The sequence below is a fragment of the Stegodyphus dumicola genome, chromosome 2 (assembly GCF_044657685.1).
Source record: "Stegodyphus dumicola isolate Sdum_Otavi_A_Nest chromosome 2, ASM4465768v1".
Taxonomy (NCBI): domain Eukaryota; kingdom Metazoa; phylum Arthropoda; class Arachnida; order Araneae; family Eresidae; genus Stegodyphus; species Stegodyphus dumicola.
In genome coordinates, this window is record NC_140769.1 from 121,864,679 (window position 1) to 121,884,705 (window position 20,027).

At 31.5% G+C, this 20,027-nt stretch overlaps 1 protein-coding gene and 1 non-coding gene across 3 annotated transcripts in view; both read left to right on the forward strand.

Annotated features, from left to right (window-relative positions):
* LOC118181399 (lachesin-like) overlaps positions 1-20,027 on the forward strand; it is a 1,014,793-nt gene that overhangs the window by 171,659 nt on the left and 823,107 nt on the right. The gene's annotated exons all lie outside the window — the stretch shown is intronic.
* LOC118197962 (U6 spliceosomal RNA) lies at positions 1,823-1,929 on the forward strand. Its single transcript, XR_004759680.1, has one exon. It is a non-coding gene; the product is annotated as a U6 spliceosomal RNA (small nuclear RNA).

Consider the following 20,027-nt stretch of genomic DNA (forward strand, 5'->3'; position numbering starts at 1 on the left):
TTTCAAGAGACGAGTGAAATAAAACAATAATTTCCATAGGAACTTTCAAATTTAAGCCTCTGGTCTTGAAACCTCCAGCTTTTTTGCATCTAAAAATTTTTAAGGAAATATTAAGAGTCAGAGCACAAAAGTTAAGAAAAAACATTTCTTCATAGAAACCATCGTAAACAGAAGTGTTGCGAGTAATGACAAGTTTTACGCGTTATTTTATTTCCATCTTCCTTTGCTGTCCCTTTACAGCGTTTATACCACTTTAGAAGCGGGTATTTACTTGTATATTTCTGAAAGAGCCGAAAAGCGAGTAAAAACAGCGAAAAGAAAGGAAACAGATTTCGAAATGCACAAGTAGGGAGTAAGAAAAGGAGAAATTGCATATGATGCGAAAGAGGAATCCTTATTACAAAAAATCCGAATTTTTTTCTTCTTTTCTTTTTACCTTCCTTGCTTTTGTTGTGGGCACACAGCTTGCCAAATTCTTTACATTTACCATACTCTCTGCAGGGTGTTTTTGTCGTGATGTTTTTTCTCACTACTAGCTCCTGATGTTTGTGTCGAGAAAACTGTCAATAAAATAGCTCTTTATATTTTTCAATTTTTTTTTCACACTTGGTTTCTGTTACTGATTCTTTTTCTGTCAATTTTTCATTTTCTCTATTTTTCTGTAGCTTCGCATTTGATTAGATGTTTTTGGTTGTAAAAGACTTCAAACATTTTATTAAGTGTTGGTTCCCAAAAGGACCGTGCATTATAAAAGAGATCCTGACGTCGATTTTTTTGTTTTCTACCAGCATTTTTATTCTTCGTTTAGTTACAACAAATTAACAAATGGCGATATCAGCCTGACATATTTCAGGGAGGTATGCAAAGATTTTGCTCAAGTATTTTATTATTATTTTTCAAAACTCAGTACATTTGATTGTATCCCAGAATACATTTCTGTGCTTCTATTTATTTAAGTGCATTCGTATTTCCATATGCATAATCTTATTGTACATATGAGTTACGACATTATATTATAAAGAGCATAATATGTAATTTTCTAACACAATTATGCCGCATAGTGCAAAATATGCAATTCTTTCCCTCGCTTTATATATATATATATATATATATATATATATAAGATAAAATTATGTAAATAAGCTTTATAATTTTGTAATTTAATTTACTAACAGTCCCTTAATTCCTCATTTTTAATTTGGGCATTTTTCTCTCTCTATTATAAAAATAATGGTAACTTTTCTGGATTGCGTCATTTCTAGATTAATATGTGCCGCAGAGCTTCCATAACGCTGATGACGTTGTTAATTTGGAACCTAAACCCTGAGAATTGAAATCTTTCTAACCTAAACTGAAACCTTTCTCCTCATAGATTGCCATATTCAATAAATGTGCACTTTAGCTTCAACTTCTGTGCAACTTGGATGCTATTTCGCTGTGCTCTCTTCCTATCGCAATAGTATCACAAATGAAAATGCTCTGGAAATAGACACGATTCGAGTGCCAATTAAATTATACCCACAAGTGCCAACTAAAATAATAATGAATATTTAATTTTACTTGGCTGCCAATTTTCCTAATCACAATGGATACAATATTTTAGCATACTGCGCAATTTGAATTCTTCCTCTTCAATATAAATCTACTACGTTCTGTGAATTCTACGCACTATGCCATCAACATTGCAACTACGTCTTTTATATATATAGATATTTCCATCTTTAAATCATATTCTTTCCGAAAACCAAAATAAACTACATCAAAGTCCAGAAAAGTTAAGAATATCTAAAATAATGTTTCAGATTAAGCTGCAACAAGTCTTATCCAAGCGAAAGCTGTACATATACTAAAATTGGAACGATACAGAGAAGATTAGCATGGCCCCTGCGCAAAGATGACACGCAAAATCGTGAAGCGTTCCACATTTTTTTCTCTAGTTGATTATCGGTTCGATCTTTCGAACCTCTATTGTTTGTATACATTTACGGTTTGTTGAGAAATTCAGCCGGGGCCCCACCAAAGTCTCAAATAATATGAACTCCCATATATTATTTTTTGACGATTTGTCATTAATTTAATTTACGACTTCAAAGTGATGACGCTCACAGTTATCATAAAATCTTATAGAAAAAGAAATACCCCCTACCAAATCTGTGTTATATTTCTCGCAACATCTTCTTCAGGGCATCGTGCTAGGCTGAACGAAACCAAACCTTGTTTCTCAGCCATTACATGAATAACTCTTAGTAACGCCGAGAGTAAACTTTGAATAAAATAAATTGTATCAATTAAATTAAGATCCAGCGGTCGAGCGGTAAAGTCGCAGATCAATCGTATACATTCCTAGGGCTATAAAAGCAGCGACTGAAATAGCCATTCTCAAAAATCTCAACGAATTTAGCATAAAATCTGACTCCCAAGCAGCTGTTCTAGCTATTAAAAATCCCTTACCTTCCTGTCCATTGATATCCGACATAAATTCTCTTCTTGGAAAAATCCCAAAATACAAAATTCAAATTTCATGGATCAAAGGACATAGTGGCCATTTTGGTAATGATCAGGCAGATGAACTAGCCAAAGAAGAAGCTATTAATCAAGATGGTACTGAAATCATCATTCCGTGGCTTCGCTCAAATTTCAAATACCAACTAAAACAACTTGCTTCAAAATCTTGGCAAGATTTGTGGAACAATGCTCCACGGGGAAGACGCACATATAACTTGATGCCCAATGTAAGCTTAGCATCTCTGAACTCGAATCCATCCCTAAATTACTTTATAACAGGACATGGACCCTTCCCCACATACTTCTACGCAAGAAATTTGGCAAATTCTGATATCTGCATATGTGGGGAACAGGGAACTCCTGATCACTACGTTTTCTCATGCCCCTTAACTGAGGATATTCACATAAAATTCCCAAGAACTGACCTCCTGCATTCCAAAGGTTTTTAATTAAAGATAAATATCAATATCCAAAGTTTCAGAAAATTATGCAACGACTCTCTTCCTACGGCCTAGATCTCTGTCGAGTGTAAGTCCACATACAGTTTAAACTTAGTGAACTTTTACATGCTGTGATTATGGACAAAATGGATCCGCTCGTGAACTTTATAAACTGCAATAAACCAATATATCTGAAATAACCCATAGACACCTACCTCTTTAGCATTATCATAACAGTTCATTTAACATTGTGTTGCCAGTACTAATTATAATTATCTCATTATGTTTATTTGTTTATTAATTATGTTTATCTCCTATTTTTTGAACAGAATCAGATAATTGTATTCCTACTATTTTGTAATCTACTTATGACCTACACCATTATTTTTAATAAATACTGGATGCGGGGCGTACTGTGGAATTGCACGATGTACCATAATAGGCAAACTTTAGAACTTTTGAAAAGCTTCAGTCTATGCAAATTCTTATAAAACTTGCAATTACCCCCTTTTTTTTTCTCTCAAAGAGTTAGTATGGGAAGGCATTACCAGTTAACCTATGGTACATCGCTGGTGTCCCCCATACTTTTACTTTACCTATACATTCCTAGGTTCTATTCGAGGGGCAAACAGGCTGGCTGGCCCAACATTTCTATGCTTTTCCCCATGTGTAGTAGATGGATTTACCCATGGATACGAGACAGTTCCCCTTGAAATCCCCCCCCCATCAAGGCTTGCCTGCCCTTAAGCAGATAGAGCTAGCGTACTTTGTTATATTTAAATAAACAAAAAAAAAAAAAAAAAAAAGGAAAAAGAACTGAATTAAATGTTAACTTAATTGACCAAAACGCTAGAAAAATATCATTTCCAAAATAAATAAGTAAATAAATAAAAAATCTGAAAGCTTTCAGATAACTTTCCGATTTTCAGAGAAAGCTTTTTTTTCCTTTATATTACACACGAAGGGACTTTCTTAAACATTTTCTGGGTTATCTTTATTTATTAAATATAGTTTTCTTCTCACTTATACCATAAAATTCAATACAATTGCAATAATACAAAATAATTTTAAAAGAGCATATCTTTAGAATTTCCGATACACAGTGTCGCACGCTGGAGATAAAAAGTTTTTTTTTTTTTTTTTCGTACAGTGTTGCCATTGCTCGCTATTGTTAAAGATTTACAGAATTATTCGAGTGGAGGAGTACGTTATTCAAAATTTGATGTCCTTACAGATACCGTTGTTCACAGTGCAGAGAAATATACATACATTCATGCAGATTCTTCATTATTTACTTTCTTTAAATATAATGCATGGCTCTAACATTTGGTGGCAACAATTTGAAAAGTGGAAGGCCCTTTATAGGGAACTAACCCAAAGTGCCAAAACTAAATTAATAGCCCTTTTGGGAAAATAATTGTAACACTTAAGTAACTTAAATCCGTTAAAAATATGTATTCATATATATATATATATATATATATATATATATATGCGTGTGTGTGTGTGTAAAATTTCAAAAGTCATAAAGAAGCAGAATTATTTCAGCTGCCAGTTGACATCTTTGTCCCAGTTGGCCTCGGAGATTTTTTGCTTTACTGGAAATATTTCAGTTGGACACGCTTATTCCATATACGTTATACGTTTCTTATATGGAATAACTATAGCTACGCAGACTGTAAGGATAACTGCGTCCATCAATCATCTGCCCTTTCGTCTATACATTGTGTCGGTGCAGAGTAAGAGATTTAAAACTCAATTTCTTATCATAGAGATGTGTTACTTTCTTCATTTATGATTGTATGAATTCCTGTGTGCAACTGCATTAATTTACAATGTATATTTTTGCATTTGTATTTCATGAGTTTAATGATTTCATAAATCATAAAAAGTTTCCTTTTTTAAGAATTTATTTAACAAACGAGAGAAATTTATGTATGGAAAAATGTTTCAAAATTTATATTGAGATTATATTTCCAATACATAAAATTATCATCCAAATTCAAAGATTTTCAAAATTAAGTTTAACATTGTATATCAAATAAAGTAGTATTTCATCATGAAAGAATCCAGGATACTGAAAATAAGAAAACTGATACTGATTTCGACTATTTAGAAACTTCTCATGTTAAAACATTCAACTTTTTATAATTTACATGCGCTTTTATTGTTTATAACTAGTATTGTTAGGGCTCCATGCTGTTTAAAAGATACTCTCGTGGAGTATTTGCTGAGGGACCTGCCTCTTTTTAATGTTACACATAGGAAAAACCAGAAACTCCGAATCAAGGCAGTGTGAGCTCTGGACATTGCGACTGAAGTATACGTAGTACAATGAAAATCACATGTTAACAGTTTATAGATTTAAATGGATATTTCTTTGATTTTCTTCGCATTAAATTTGTGCATTTCGTTACTATTAATTCGATTGTCTGCTAATAGTTTCTCATTTATATTAAAACAGTTGAAAGTTATGTATCACTTTTTCAAATGATTCTTAATTATATGACGCAAATAATGTTACCGCATTGATATGTGTCTTGCAAATGAAAAGAAAAAGTTTAAATGTTTTTGCCATTTTGAAAGTCTTGTAAAATGCCCTCCATCGCTTTTACACCTACGTTCATAATATCAGTTAACCATCCGCGAAACGAAAGGTTTCTATGATATTTCATTAATCACGAGCTAGATAAAGTGAGTTGCGCATTAAATATTATTTAACATAATAGTTTTCTTTATTATTATCGTTTCTCATACTTCATATTATTCTTATCTTACAATTAATCCTTTGTATTTTTGTACCAACAAATCCATTAGCTGCTAACAAAATCTCATTGCTGTCAAAATTGTTAAAAGTTGAAACTATTATTTCAAATTATTAGATGTTTGGCGTGAGTCAGTAATAGAAAAAGGTGCCTTTTCAGCACTCTTTATGTGTTCTATTTAATACTTTATAAGGTATTTCTCATACCTTCTAAAATGCTTTCGTGGTGTGGTCTGCACACTAGGCGCATATTAAAGAGGTCCTCGGTTTAATACTTGGCGAAGGCGTTGCATATTTTTCATGTTGCCTGCTTCTAAAATACCTAATGTCTCTACAGTGGCGCGCGAACTAAAAGGGTGGTGGAAGATTTCTTTCCACGCCCAGGATTTGGCGATTGGGTCGCCTAGAAACCGCCGTCGCCGTTTAGAAGGGTGAGTATATAAAGTATTTCTCCCACCTTCTTGGCATGCCTTCGTGGTGTGGTGGTCTGCACACTGGGCGCGTATTCCCGAGGTCCGCGATTCGATTCCCGGTGAAGGCGTTGCATACTTTTCATCTTTCCGACTTCCAAAATGCCTAATGTCTCTACAACTTTTAATGAAATTTAGTCAGCTATTTATACACCCGTGAGAAGACGGTACACTAATCCTTTCGCAGAGGAAATTTTATGGGATAATTTGCTTGAAAATTCAAATAGACTACTCATTATATTTAATTTGCACGACATTCTTCCAATATAAAATCAGAACAATGTTTCTACCTTACTTTACTCGTTTAGCAACAAAATTTAATTTCAAAACACCAACATGCCTTGTTATTTCCACTCTTTCCAGCTTGTTTGCATATTCACCCACAAAAGAGTTTCCTTTTGGATTCGTATTTTACTCGTAAGATGTTAACTGAGTAATTTAACACATTAAAGGAAATGTCAGGAGTTTATCGGATAACAAGCTGCAATGAATTCAACAAGACGAAGCTGGATACAAAACTAATTTGATTTTCTCTTAAAGTTATCTTCAACTGAACATTATTTGAGAAATACATGAATAGTGTTTTATAATTAGTCAGTCATTATTAGATATCATCTCGCGAAGCTGTAAAATGAACTCTTAATGTTTTAGTGGATTATGAAGCTCATTTAATTAGATTAAATTTAATTGTGCCTCTGCGTAACATTTTAGGTTCATCAAAATTGATAATATGTTTGGATATATTCATATTTCTAAAATTACTCCACTTTGTCAGATATATTCTTTTAAACTGATAATGCAATCAAATCGATAGGAACTGAGGTTTTGGTATGAGAATAAAAATAAATAACAAAACGACCTATTTATTCAATCAATTTATACTATTAAATTAAAATCAAATATGTACATTACTTACTATTACAAGTATTTAGTATTTTGTAAAATCTGCCATATGCATTTTAAATCCTTCTAATGTTATTGTAAAGCCTTTGAGAGTGAGTGGTGGAATTTAATTAAATTTAAGTATTCAATAAAAAGGGATAAAAGTAATTTCATTTAATTCAGTCACTAAAAACAATTAGATGCATGAGTTTTTATTGTGTACACGAGGAACTAGTGTACAGTTCTATACTCCTCTAATCTTTCATTCTCAAAAGTCTCTTAAGCATGCTAACTGTGTGTACAACTCTGCTCCTCGTCTTCCTGTTAGACTGGACTGAATGCTTGGATTTTATAAGAATGACTATAACGTTTTCTCGACTATAACTGTAAAGACGGTGGACTGTATGAAAATGTGGATCTCACATTTTTTTCACAAAAGTGACTTTTTTAATTTTAAATCTATCAAAACATAAACATCTGCGTTATTTAAAACAGTGCTCTCAAATTCAGATTGCACGAGAACCAAATGAGCGATTTAAAGGTAGCTGTATGGCCGCAATATTAATAATAATAATAAGAAGAAAAATGGCTAAAACTTCTCAGATTTTCATATTAAACCCAAACGGGCGTCTTTGTTTTCACGTGGGACTCAAAACGGGATTTGAAAAGTGATACAGACTTTCAAAGTCATTCGACGCTAACAAAGAAAAACTTAGACATAGAAACGTCATTTCATTGCTACGCTACTAACATAATACCAGTAAAAAACGTAAAGAAACCTCGCGCTTAAAATATCCGGGCTTGAAGATGCAAGCGACGTTAATGCTAATAGAATGCTTTGAAATAGTTGAGTTTGTTAATCGCCAATTCGTTAATATTTTCCAAAATATGAAACAGGTGATAAAAAATTCTAAATTCCAAATTTGAGCTTCCAGATGTCCATATTCGGGTGAAGGACTAATTTGATGTGTCTAGGTACCGTTGTTCTTTCACAATGCGAGAAACATACATAAGCTCACGCAGATTCTTCATTATTTAGTTTATTTAACTATAATGAAGGGTCTAATATTTGGTGGCAACAGTTTGAAAAGCGATTCAGGCTTTTGTGATTCAGTGAACCGATGCAATCCCCTAAAACGAAATTAATAGGCCTTCTGAGAAAATTTTCCCTTTGAGGTAAATTTCTTTTATTAACAAAAGAAAATTTATTAACTAACTTCTTTTTTAAAAATTACTAGATGTTTTTCAAAATACACACATAAAAATTATGAAGGCAAAAAATTCAAATTTATAATAATCTGCCTGAAGTTGAAGCGTGATACCTGCCAAATATTTTATTTGTCTTAGTTTATAATTGAAACATGCTGACTGCTAAATATTAATATTTTCACACTGATATTAAATCAAATAATTCTGATATACTCAAGTAATCACTAAATAGCATACTTTTAATTTAAACTAAAAAAAACATATATGAAAACTTTCGAAAGCAGACGTATTTGAGAATAAGTAATAATAATATATATTCTGTCTACATATTATTTACTACACGTTTCTCTGACGTATTCATAAAAAGTACATATTTGTTTGTAAATAACTCTAAACGTCTTTGTTTCTTTCTGTATCTGTGTAGGAATTATAGTTCTGATTAAAATACAATTAAATATATTACTTCGCTTTGAACGAGAGATATAAGTTATGGTATTTAAAATTTTTATTCAGTTTTTACATTTTAAAAGTTTCGCTAAAGTTAAATAAGGGTGTTTATAAAGTCCCGGACCCATTTTGATGTTTAGTAACTCATAAAATAATAAAGATAGATTAAAATTAATAACATAAATGGTTAGATAGACTCAAAAAGTTTCATGAACCTTGTCAATGAACTTCCACGTGTCTCCCTTCATCGCACAGAGAATATCAAGTCGATATTCAATTTCACGCCAGGTACCGGCAAGCATGTTGACATAAATAGAGGCTATTGCGGGGTTGTAATTCTGGCTGTTAGGTCATCAATGTTTGACACTATCCTCCTGTAAACGTTGTCTTTTACAAATCTCCAAAGGAAAACGTCCATAACATTGCAATAATTTCGAAAAACAAAATAGGGAAAAATGCAATTAATAAGCAGACGATATTTAGAAAAGTACAGATATTTAGACTGGGAAATGAAATTATCTGAAATTAATCACGCGCGCAGACGATATTTGCAGAAGTAAAGATATTCAAACCTGAAAAAGAAAGTATATAAGTTATTCCATCAATAAATGCCATAAGGTTCTTTATATCTTCATTATTTTATGAGTTATTAAACATCAAATTGATTCCATGACTTTATAGACACCCTGTATTTTAATTTTCATCGTAAACATTCTTCTTTCTTTTGATTTCTAATAATATTCTAACAAGCTTATGTGGCAATAAAATTTAAGAGGTGAGTTTATTGAAACAACTGAGCAAGTTTTGCCAATGTTCCAGAAATATTTTTAAATTCGATGCAATTCTAATATTATATTTAAAATTTGAATAAATAATGAACAGCAACATTTTAAAATCAGAAATGGAACTATGAAAGGGAATGAAAAATGACGTTTATGATCGCAGTCACATTTGCACTCTCAACGAGGTGAGAAACAAAATGAAACATTTTATCAAATATCTGGAGAGATTTTAAAACCCGACGTGGCATTCTTGGTGCAGGACAACTTTACAGTAAAAATAATTCTTATTTATCCTTAGAAACATTTATGCCATAAAATGATTTAAATATTTTGTAGCTGAAAGTTTAAAGATAGACTCTGTGTAACATGATGTAAAATCGTTATTTCCTTTTTCAGGTTTTGCATTTAAATTAACTCACATTATTTTATGAATATCTAATAGTTTACAGTCTTTAGAGTTCATCTTATTGATCTTAAAAACATAGGCAAATAATAGAATTTCATTTTGTCTCCATAATTCTGTCTTGCTTTTGATGTTAATTAGTGAATTCTTCAGTTAAATGTTTTAAAAAAATAACATATTTTCTATTACAGATGATAAAATATTCAGATCTTAATATGTTTGGAACTAATTTAAAATTATTATTTTATTGTTTATGAAATATTTCTTTGAAATACTCTGAAATAAATCTCGCTAATTATCATCATGCAATTTAAAACTTAATATTAACATAATTATTAAATATCAATGAATGCCAATCAGGCGTTCCTTACTAAGTTAACAATGTATTTAAATTGTGAGGATAATAAACCCGACTGCTGAACATAAGAAAAAAATCTCACCTCTTTGGTTTAAATTACTGTAATAAATAGCATGAACTTCTTTAAGGACCAGAAAGCTTATTGATGCATAAGGTAATTAAGTGTAATTATTTCTTAGTATTCCTGAATATAAATTCAACCGATTCTATTTTAAATACGTGATATATTACTGAACACACAGTTGCAATAAATTAAAAAGCAAATTATTGCGAAAGTTGATCTGAACTATGTGAATTAACAAAATATTTCTGCTCACGTGAAATCCCATCAAGAAACAAAATATTTTATGTCAAGATTAATACAACATTTTTTAAACTTTTGCATTAATTCCATAGACTAATTGAAGTGCACATGCTTTTTTTCTGTTCGTTTGTTTTCATCTACTCATACTTTTATTTAAAAACAATCTAACCTATTCGAAAACGCATTGCTTCAGTAAGCGAACGTTTCAAACACTTTTATACAACTCTATTCTTATCAGTGAGGAAATATGCATGATGAAAAATCATCTACTAAGCTTTTAATGGAAATTTTCTTAATTATTAGCGTACAAGGGAAAAACATGTGAAGCATCTCTCATTAGTTGTGTCTGCAGAACCTTTTGCGAACCCTGTCTGTGAAACCTTTTGCAAAGGTTGAAAATAAAGTGAAGAGAATAATGTTTATTTATGGCTGGAAAAACAAATCTCTCATGGTAGAAATATTCTACTGTACTAAAGTAACAGAAGCAAATATTGTGTGAATATCTTCTGATGGACATATGATTCGAAATTGTGCACGAAGTAAACTCTAATGTGTACAGTGAAAGACAGAAAAAAACAATAGAAGGTATAAAATTTTACCAGTCCAAGTCATTTTTGAAAACAAAATACTTCAAGAGCAGTCTGTAGACAACTGGAAAGAAGAAACTTACAATAAAATCTAAATAGAACAATAGTCTCGGTGGTGCACTGGGAGTTTTTTTTTAGATTACATGCAGAAGTTATTGTATACGAACCAGTTGCCTTAGAAAGTCCTCCACAAAGGCATCCCTCCTTTTACGCAGATAGCCCTCGAGGCTTTGCTATAATCACACACACACGCAGCAGTTATTGTTTTTACGTTACATAGAACATTTATGGTTTTAGTTTACAAGCAGCATGCACGGTGTTTAAATTCAATATCTTTAAAACTTTAATGAGAGTTAGTCATTTTAAGAAAAGAACAGTTAGGAATTTATAGACTTTCAGTCAAAGGACTAAAACTGTTATATTCATATGTGAAACTGTTATATGCATTTTTCTGTGTAATGTAAATTAAAATGTGGAATGGCGGAGTTTACCGGAAAAGTAAGAATACAAGGGTAAGTCTATTTAACAATGAGTAAACGGCTATCTCGTTAATTTGGCGTTATCTCGCCAAGCTATCAATGGTTTAGGCAACAAACGTTTGTTGCAAAAATTGGCTAGAAATCGCCAAAAGTCACCAAACTCGACCACCATTTGGCGACATTTTGTTCCGGTCCCTGAATAACTGCGATGTGTATTGTAACGGAATAACGTTAATTAATGCACCGTTATTCGGCCCTCATATGCCTTTCAATAATTTCAAGAAGCAGAAAATACTAGAAATAATATCTCGGCGGCCGGCTATCTCCGAGTTAAATTCACTCTTTAGATGCTCTTTGCATTGCATTGTGTTTACGTTCTTAGTATTATTAGTAGTTTGAAGTGTAACTATCGGTGGTACTCTGTAATACTGTGTAAAGTTGTACTACTGCGTTTGGTGGACGTAAAAACATTAAAGTGCAACTCACCACCTAGCCATGCCCATTTCGCATACACTGTTTCTTATTGTAAGTTTATTCAAGAGACACACGTAAATAGCCACATTCAGATGTGTGAGTATAGAAGTATGTAGTTAAGGCAAAATTTTGTAAGCCAGTATAAATATTAATTTGATTTTGATTTTGCTTTTCCCACACGGTCACATGGTATGCTTCTTTTTGCTACACCTTTCCGTGTAGTGCTAACGAGCCCAGGACAGTGTATAACTATATTCTTAAAGAGTTTTCGCCATCTATTCTTTCATCGCTGTTATTTTCTTGCAACGGGAGTTGAGTTATGAATTTTTAAAGAAGGTTAAATTTAAAAAGTTTACATATGCATGACAAGGTTTTAATTCAAATAGTGTGTGATGTTAATAAAAGTCTTCACGAAAAAAAAAAAAAAAAAAAAAAAAAAAAAAGAACGTCCTCTTAATTTGAAAGCTGACTACTTTACATACTTATATGCATGGAAAAACATTACAACTGTTTAAATTACGAAAATTAACCCTGCATCGTAAATTACTTTGTTCATATATTTTCATGAGTGTCGCCAGAGCAGAAGAAAATACAGCTTTGAGGGAAAGAAAACATAGTATGCATATAAAAAAATTCATGAATCTTATTATCCATAAAAGTTTTAAGTTTTCATCTTCTTGTATTGGGTTACTCACTGTAAGAAGTTTTTTCTCAGATTTTACAAGACTAAAGTATCTCCATTCGGAAAGCCATAGTCCAGACTCTTTTAAGCTTCGGTTGAGTATAAGCAGATGATAAACTGATATACATCATATTTATTTGACTAATTTACAGCAAAGAATTTGAATTTACTGGTTGAATGGTTAGGATGTATTTCACAATATATCGTTTCAGAGCTCATATTATATATATATATATATATGAGCTCTGAATTTTTTATTCTTATATAATAGTAAATTCTGATTTTTTTTGCTTTAAAAGTGATTGAATTATGTTCAAGTGACTTTAATTTTCCAGTTAAAGCTTTAATAGCTTTAGTTAATCTGCATGAAATAGTTGTAAAATTATGAACAATTTAAAGTGGCGCTAGATCTAACAAGGGCGCAATTTGTTTTACATTTGGAATTCTTAGTTAGTGCAATAAAAATTTTATCTTCCTGCCCGTTGCCCGAATTGCTTCTTTTAGCGTACAAACACTATTTTAATTATAAAACTTGCTTTTTTAACTCTTTTTAGCTGCAGTTTGCGTTTTAGATTTTTCTGTAGTTTACAAATTTAATGAAGATATTTGTGTCTTTTTTTTTAGCTTTTGCGTTGTCAAGAAGCGAGAAGTAAACTAACTGAAGGAGAAATATATCTGTAATGAAATTCGAGAAAAGGAGGTTAAATCATAAGCATAAAAAATGTGTATGATTTAAAAGGCCGTACAAAGAACTCATGTGATATCTAGATCAGATTTTTTTAGCATTAGGAAATTATTTGCTGCTAGATTATTTTTTTAATTAAAATTATTTAAAATTTTGTTAGAACGCAAAGAAGGAGGACTGTCTAAACGTATTTTTTTATTCATGAATTTAGGGCCTACCAGCGGCCGAGCGGTAAAGTCGCTGAACACTGGTAGTTCGTTCCGTGGTTCGCTGCGAACGGGTTCGCTGCATGGGTGGTTTCGTGGTTTTTACCCATGTGTAACGTGTATACGCGCCAGTTTCCTTAGAAAGTCCTCCACGAAGGCATCCCTTCCCATAGCCCTAGTGTGCTTTCCCATAATTAAATAAACCAAACCAAACTATTCATGAATTCTACAAAAATGCAATGTACAATAAGGTTATGTTTTACAATTCTAAGCAACACCATTTTACAAAATTTAGGTAAACATGTATATGTCTTGCTCTAAAATTCATAAATGATATTTTTTTTTTATTTCTGGTTTGGCCTTTTTCTTAAAAAGCTGTATAAATTTCACTTACTTGGTGTTCATAATAAAGGATTTCGAGTGGTATTAAAATGCTTCAATCTCATCGTTTCAACAAATATTTTAATCTCAAGTACTCCGATTCACTAATACTTTTAAGGGCATATATTTCTCTCACAAATATTTTGTTAGAATGATTACTTTTTGAATTACCTTTCTGCAGATATGATTTAACTATTTATCCTGCTCCTAGAAGTTCCCTTAACCGTACTTTTAAACCTACAACTAAACTTGCTTTGATCATTGCTTTGAACTTCTAAAAATTTGCTCTGAAACTATATTGGTGTGACAAAGTGTTAACTGCTAACATAAGTGGAAAATAAATTGAACTCTTCTAAAACATCACGAGACATTTGTTTCTTATTAAATGGAGTCTGATACATAAGGCAAGTTAGAATTCCAAAGCTTCCTTTTAATTAAGTGACTAAACTTCATATTCTAATCGTAAGCCCACGAGCAATCTTGTTTTCTAATTCTAATAGCATTTGGTAGGATACTTTCTTACGAAAAATCCAGTGACTAGTTTCCAGAGTTAAGATAATACAGATGTCTGATAGAGCATAGAGATGTCTATGGAGATTATTCGGCAAAAGACACTAATTAGTAAGAGAAATGACTTTTACCTTGATTTTATAACTTGACAAGAGAACATTTGAGCCTCATACAGGTTAGATGCGCTACGCAATATTTATTATACCATTTTATATAGAAGTTTTAATAAGTTGAATCCATTTAGGTTTGACTGCAGGTCAATCCTGACATGATGGTTAGAATTATTTTCTTATTATTTAGATGTTTATTATATGAAGATTAAGAAATGATAATTAGTCCAAAGGAGCTCTGTCCCTGAAAGACTATTGTTTTCGTTTTGCGATTTTGCGTTGGTTCACTATAAATATCTGTTTCACTTTCAAACTGTTGCCACGAAGTGTTAGAGTCCTGCATTTTATTTGAAGAAATTAAATAATGGAAGTCTGCATAAATGTATGTATGTTTTTCACATTGTGATAAAACAACGGTACATAGAGTCATCGAATTTTGAATGACATAATACTACTGCGAATATGGGCATGTGGAAGTCCAAATTTGAAATTTGGAATTTGTTTTATTATCGATTTCATATTTTATAAAACTTTTAACGAATTTTTTATTAACAATCTCAAGGATTTCAAAGCGAGCAATGGCAACGATGTACAGAAGAAACATTTTTATCTCTAGCACGCGAGACTCTGTATCGGAAATTCTAAATATATGCTCAATTTAAAACTTTTTTTTTGATATTGCTCTTGAAATGAATTTTATGGTTGAAGTGCGAAGAACATGATATTTAATAAATAAAGGTAACAGACAAAATAGTAAAAAAAAGTCCCTTTGGACGTAATTTAAAATCTGAAACCTTTCAGACTTTTTTTTATTTTTTTCATTTATTCCTATCATTTTTTACTAATAATAATCATCTGTCATCTGTGATATGACTTGTGATAACTGATGTAAGTTAGATACTAGGCGGAAGACATTTTTTTTAAAATTCTGAATGCTTTATTATAATTATTATTATAATTATTTATTACAATACAGTTTCGCGGCTAAACGTAAAGAACTGTGAATATAAGAATGAAAAATACTTATGTTAATCTGAATATACTATTCAGTTTTTCAATTAAAATTGCAATAGAAGTGATATAAGAGCTCTGAAGTGAGTTAAAACGTTATTTATATGGTTACTGCACAAAGTATTTGCGAAAAATTCAATTGCACTTGAAATAAAGATTTTTTATCCAGGATTCATGGAAATTTTAATTTATCACGTAAACAAATTTCTTAAATTTAATAATTAATATTAATGTACTTCCTAATCTGAAATTTTCTTAATTATTATTACAATTAGCAATAATTATTATTACAAATTATTGTTACTAAGACTAGCAATTATTATTATTAGTCTAGAAATTATTATTATTACGTTCTCTTAAAGGAATTTATTATGTATTATTATAGTTTCTTAACAGAAAATACTAAAATATATTTATACAGAATTAATGTCAGCCAAATGTTAGTAAGACAGCAATTAATTTAGTTGTTTGGCTTATATAAATTCCTATATTTCATCTTATTCTGATATCTATATCAATATCTACTTACCTATCTATTTACATACATGCAATGGATTGTGCCGCTAAGTATTGTTGGTATCTGATTTCCTGCACGTTATAGTTAAGCGGTATCAATCTGAGAAGAACAGCACGAGCTCACTCTTGCAGATTCCTGCTGGTAGCATGCAGCCATTTTTGTGATGTGTAACAGTAAAGAACAAGGAGTGGGCGTGAAACTTTTGTTTTTGCTGAGTAAAACGTAGAGACCGTTGCAGAAATTCCCAAAACTTAAAAAATGATGTTAGACATGCAGGAAATTATCTTCCAGATAAAAAGCATGTCACAAGCAGGCTGTTACACTTTGGACATCCACTTCGCAGTGCAAATGAGGATAACATTGAGAAAATATGAAAGGCTAATAATGAACATCGCTGATACGCCATTTACCAGGTTTCTGAAGAAACGTTCTTTATCCGATAAATTTTGGGGATGCACAATATGATGATAGCATTTCTTTGAAGGTTCTCAACAGAACTTCCTGATAAATGGGACATTTTTCGCAATTCCGCCGAAAAAAAAAATTCTCTGATAGCAAATTCGGTGAACTAAAGAGTGATGTCAGCGATGTAATGCAATAAAACACATGATTTGCTTTACAGTAATATTCCGTGTCCAGAGTTACAATAATGCTGTTGCCCGTATGCAACAAAATGTTAAAGGTACCAATGTCAATTAATTTATATATATAAATATATATATATAAATTAATTAACATTGGTATATATCTATATGTGTTGTACCGTTGCTATCAATATAGTCCTTTTTATGAAGGAAACTGGAATTACATACTTGGACATCCTCCAAATTTGGATGCTTCTACAAATTCACCAAGATCAGGATGGGTTTATCTTCTTCCTAGACGGCGCTCCGCCACGCTTCCACCACGAGGCTTCCACCACCAAGGTACGGCAGTATCTGAATGACACAATTCATTGACAATGACAAGAACGAAAGATGTGGGAAAGATGATATTGTTCATCTTAAATAGTCTTCTAGGTCATCATACCTTAGCTTTTGCTATTTTCATCTGTAGAAGCACATGAAAATCAGCGTGCGTTTGTCCCCTGTACCTGCTACTTTTCAGGATTTGCCAGATGGCAGCATAGGGTACAATAACTAGGGTCCAATTTATTCATGTATGGCAAAGAAATGGATTACCAATTCGACGACGTTGTCGCATAAGAACTACTCTCATGTTCAAAGCATAAAATAAACTTCGAAATTTTCGCTATCCATTGATGTAACGCATGGATCGCTATCTATTATCGTATCTTATAAAATATATAACAACTGCTCCTTCTTTTTGAATAACCCAAAATGAGAGACAACAACCACCTTTAAAAACAAATTAGTTCGTTAATCAGAGCTTTATTAATACGTACGAAATACAAAATAAGTAAAATTCAAATCATATTGAAAGTTCTGCCTGACACGTGCATATGTTTAGGTGAAGTTCTACGTGTGTTCAAAATTTGGCGGCTCTGTACGTCCTCAATTTTTCTTCAGTGAGAGGAACGGGCAGAAGTCATACATATGTCTTGTCAGTATATACATACGCACGTAAAGGAAGGCGATTAATTATTTAAATAATAGACATTAAGGGGACATATGTTTTGCAGAATTATTTCTGTTAATCTGTGAATAAAGTTTGAATAAATATAATATATATATATATATATATATATATATATATATATTTAGAGAGAGGGAAAGTGGATTTAATTAACAATTATTTAGTGGATTTGTCTAAAAATATCACAAATTATTTAATCTCTACATATAATAAAAGAAAGAGTCTGTGCGGCTTTCGTTCGTGCTCCAATAGACCCAGAGCCAATAGACGTAATCCAATAGACCCAGAGCTACGAAATTTGGTACATAGGGGCATTTAGAGCACCTCGAAGCAAGTTTTTCAAAATTCGGATCTGATTTTTTTTTTTTTTTATTTTATCTTTTCGATTTTATCGCATCATTTTGAATAGTTTTATTCTTTTAGAAGTGTGGTTTTCGCAACAGTTTTTCATTCAATTGTATACTGGACTGCTGACTATTGAAAATCAGCACTGTTGCCACTTGGTAAAATGAGGGCGATCATTCTGTGCAGTTTTTAAATTTAATGTTTCTCTTGGATACTAGACTTTGTTCAGAGAAGGCAACGGAACTTGGTTAATTTATTTATTAGGATAATTAATATTTGTATTACGGGATATTGCTTATTTCATTGTAATTTTGTTAAATGTAATATTATATATATATATATTTGATGAAGTTGTTCTGCAGAGTACAATTCTGCGCAGTTTTCGAATTTAACGTCCCCCCTTCATTTAATTCCCTTTCAGGCATTTTTCCGGTACATTTAAAAGCTAGACGAAGGCTAGCCGCTTAGCTGCTAGTTTAACAATAAAGATGAAAGCAACAATACGTCATGAAACACTACAAAATAATAAGATAACAAAATATCTACCGAAAACATTTTTGATATAAATAAATTATAAATAAATTTAAAAAAAACGTAAAAGAATATCTTTTAGCGTTTAGATTTTTATTACTCCAAAAGGTGTGTTTTTAACATTTTGTATGTTACCTTTACTTATTAAATATCCTGTTCTCCGCCCTTAAACCATAAAAATTCAATTTAACAGCAATATCACAATTTAAAATGAGCATATCTTTAGAATAACCGATTCACAGTTTCGCGCGCTGGGGATGGGGATATTTTTTCCCCTCTGTAGAGTGTTGCCATTGTTCACTTTGAAATCGTTGAATTTGTTAATGAAAATTCGTTTAATGTTTTATATTATATGAAATAGATAATAAAACAAACTTCAACTTCCAAAGTTGTCCTTCCAGATAGACCCCCATATTCGAAAAGAGGACTACGTTATTCAGAATTCGATGTCACTAGGTACCGTTGCTTTTTTCACAATGCGAGGAACATACATGCGTTCACCTAGAATGTTCATTATTTAATTTCTTTAAAAATAATGCAGGGCTCTAATACTTGGTGGCAACAATTTGAAAAGTGAAATGCCGTTTTATAGTGAATGACGCAAAATATCAAAATGAAATTAGTAGCCCTTCTGAGCAAATTGACAACTTTGGGCTTTCTATTGTTAAAATGAATACTAGGTCTGAGTTTTAACTATGTTTTGTGGGGCCGGTTATGCATATTCTAATTAAAAGAGTGCTTTTTTAACTCCTTTTGTTTATTTCATAGTTTATTATTACGAAATATGTTTTTATTACTTAACCTGGTTCATCACCATTGTAGTTATACCATTTGTTGTCTTTTTTTTAATTTTCAAATTAAATAATTTATTTACATAGTTTCCAATTTATTTACGTAGTTCCATATGTTGGCCAACAAATAAAATCTGGAGTATGGAATTAATTAACGGAGTACTAGGTAGTGTGGTAAATTTTCTCATAATTCTTATAATTTAATATTTAATGAAATCTTGTTGCTAAGACAATGATCTGAAGCACAATTTTAGACATGTATAGAATTTAATAGTCCAAAAAAGTTACGAAATTCGCAGTCTTAATGGTCTTAAAAAATTTCACTGCAAAAAAATATAACTAGCATTCTAAAATTTTGAAATAATTGCGATTGTGACTTCGATGAAACGTCGAGGATAGAATTTCATATTCCCTTTTAAATGCGGTTGGATATAAAAGAATAAAATTTATAGGAATCCAAGCTAAATTTAAAATTCGTAAAGTAAGTATTTGGATTAAAATATTGAAACAGAAATGGTTATATAAATTAGTAACGCATCAATTTAACTTGAGTTTGAC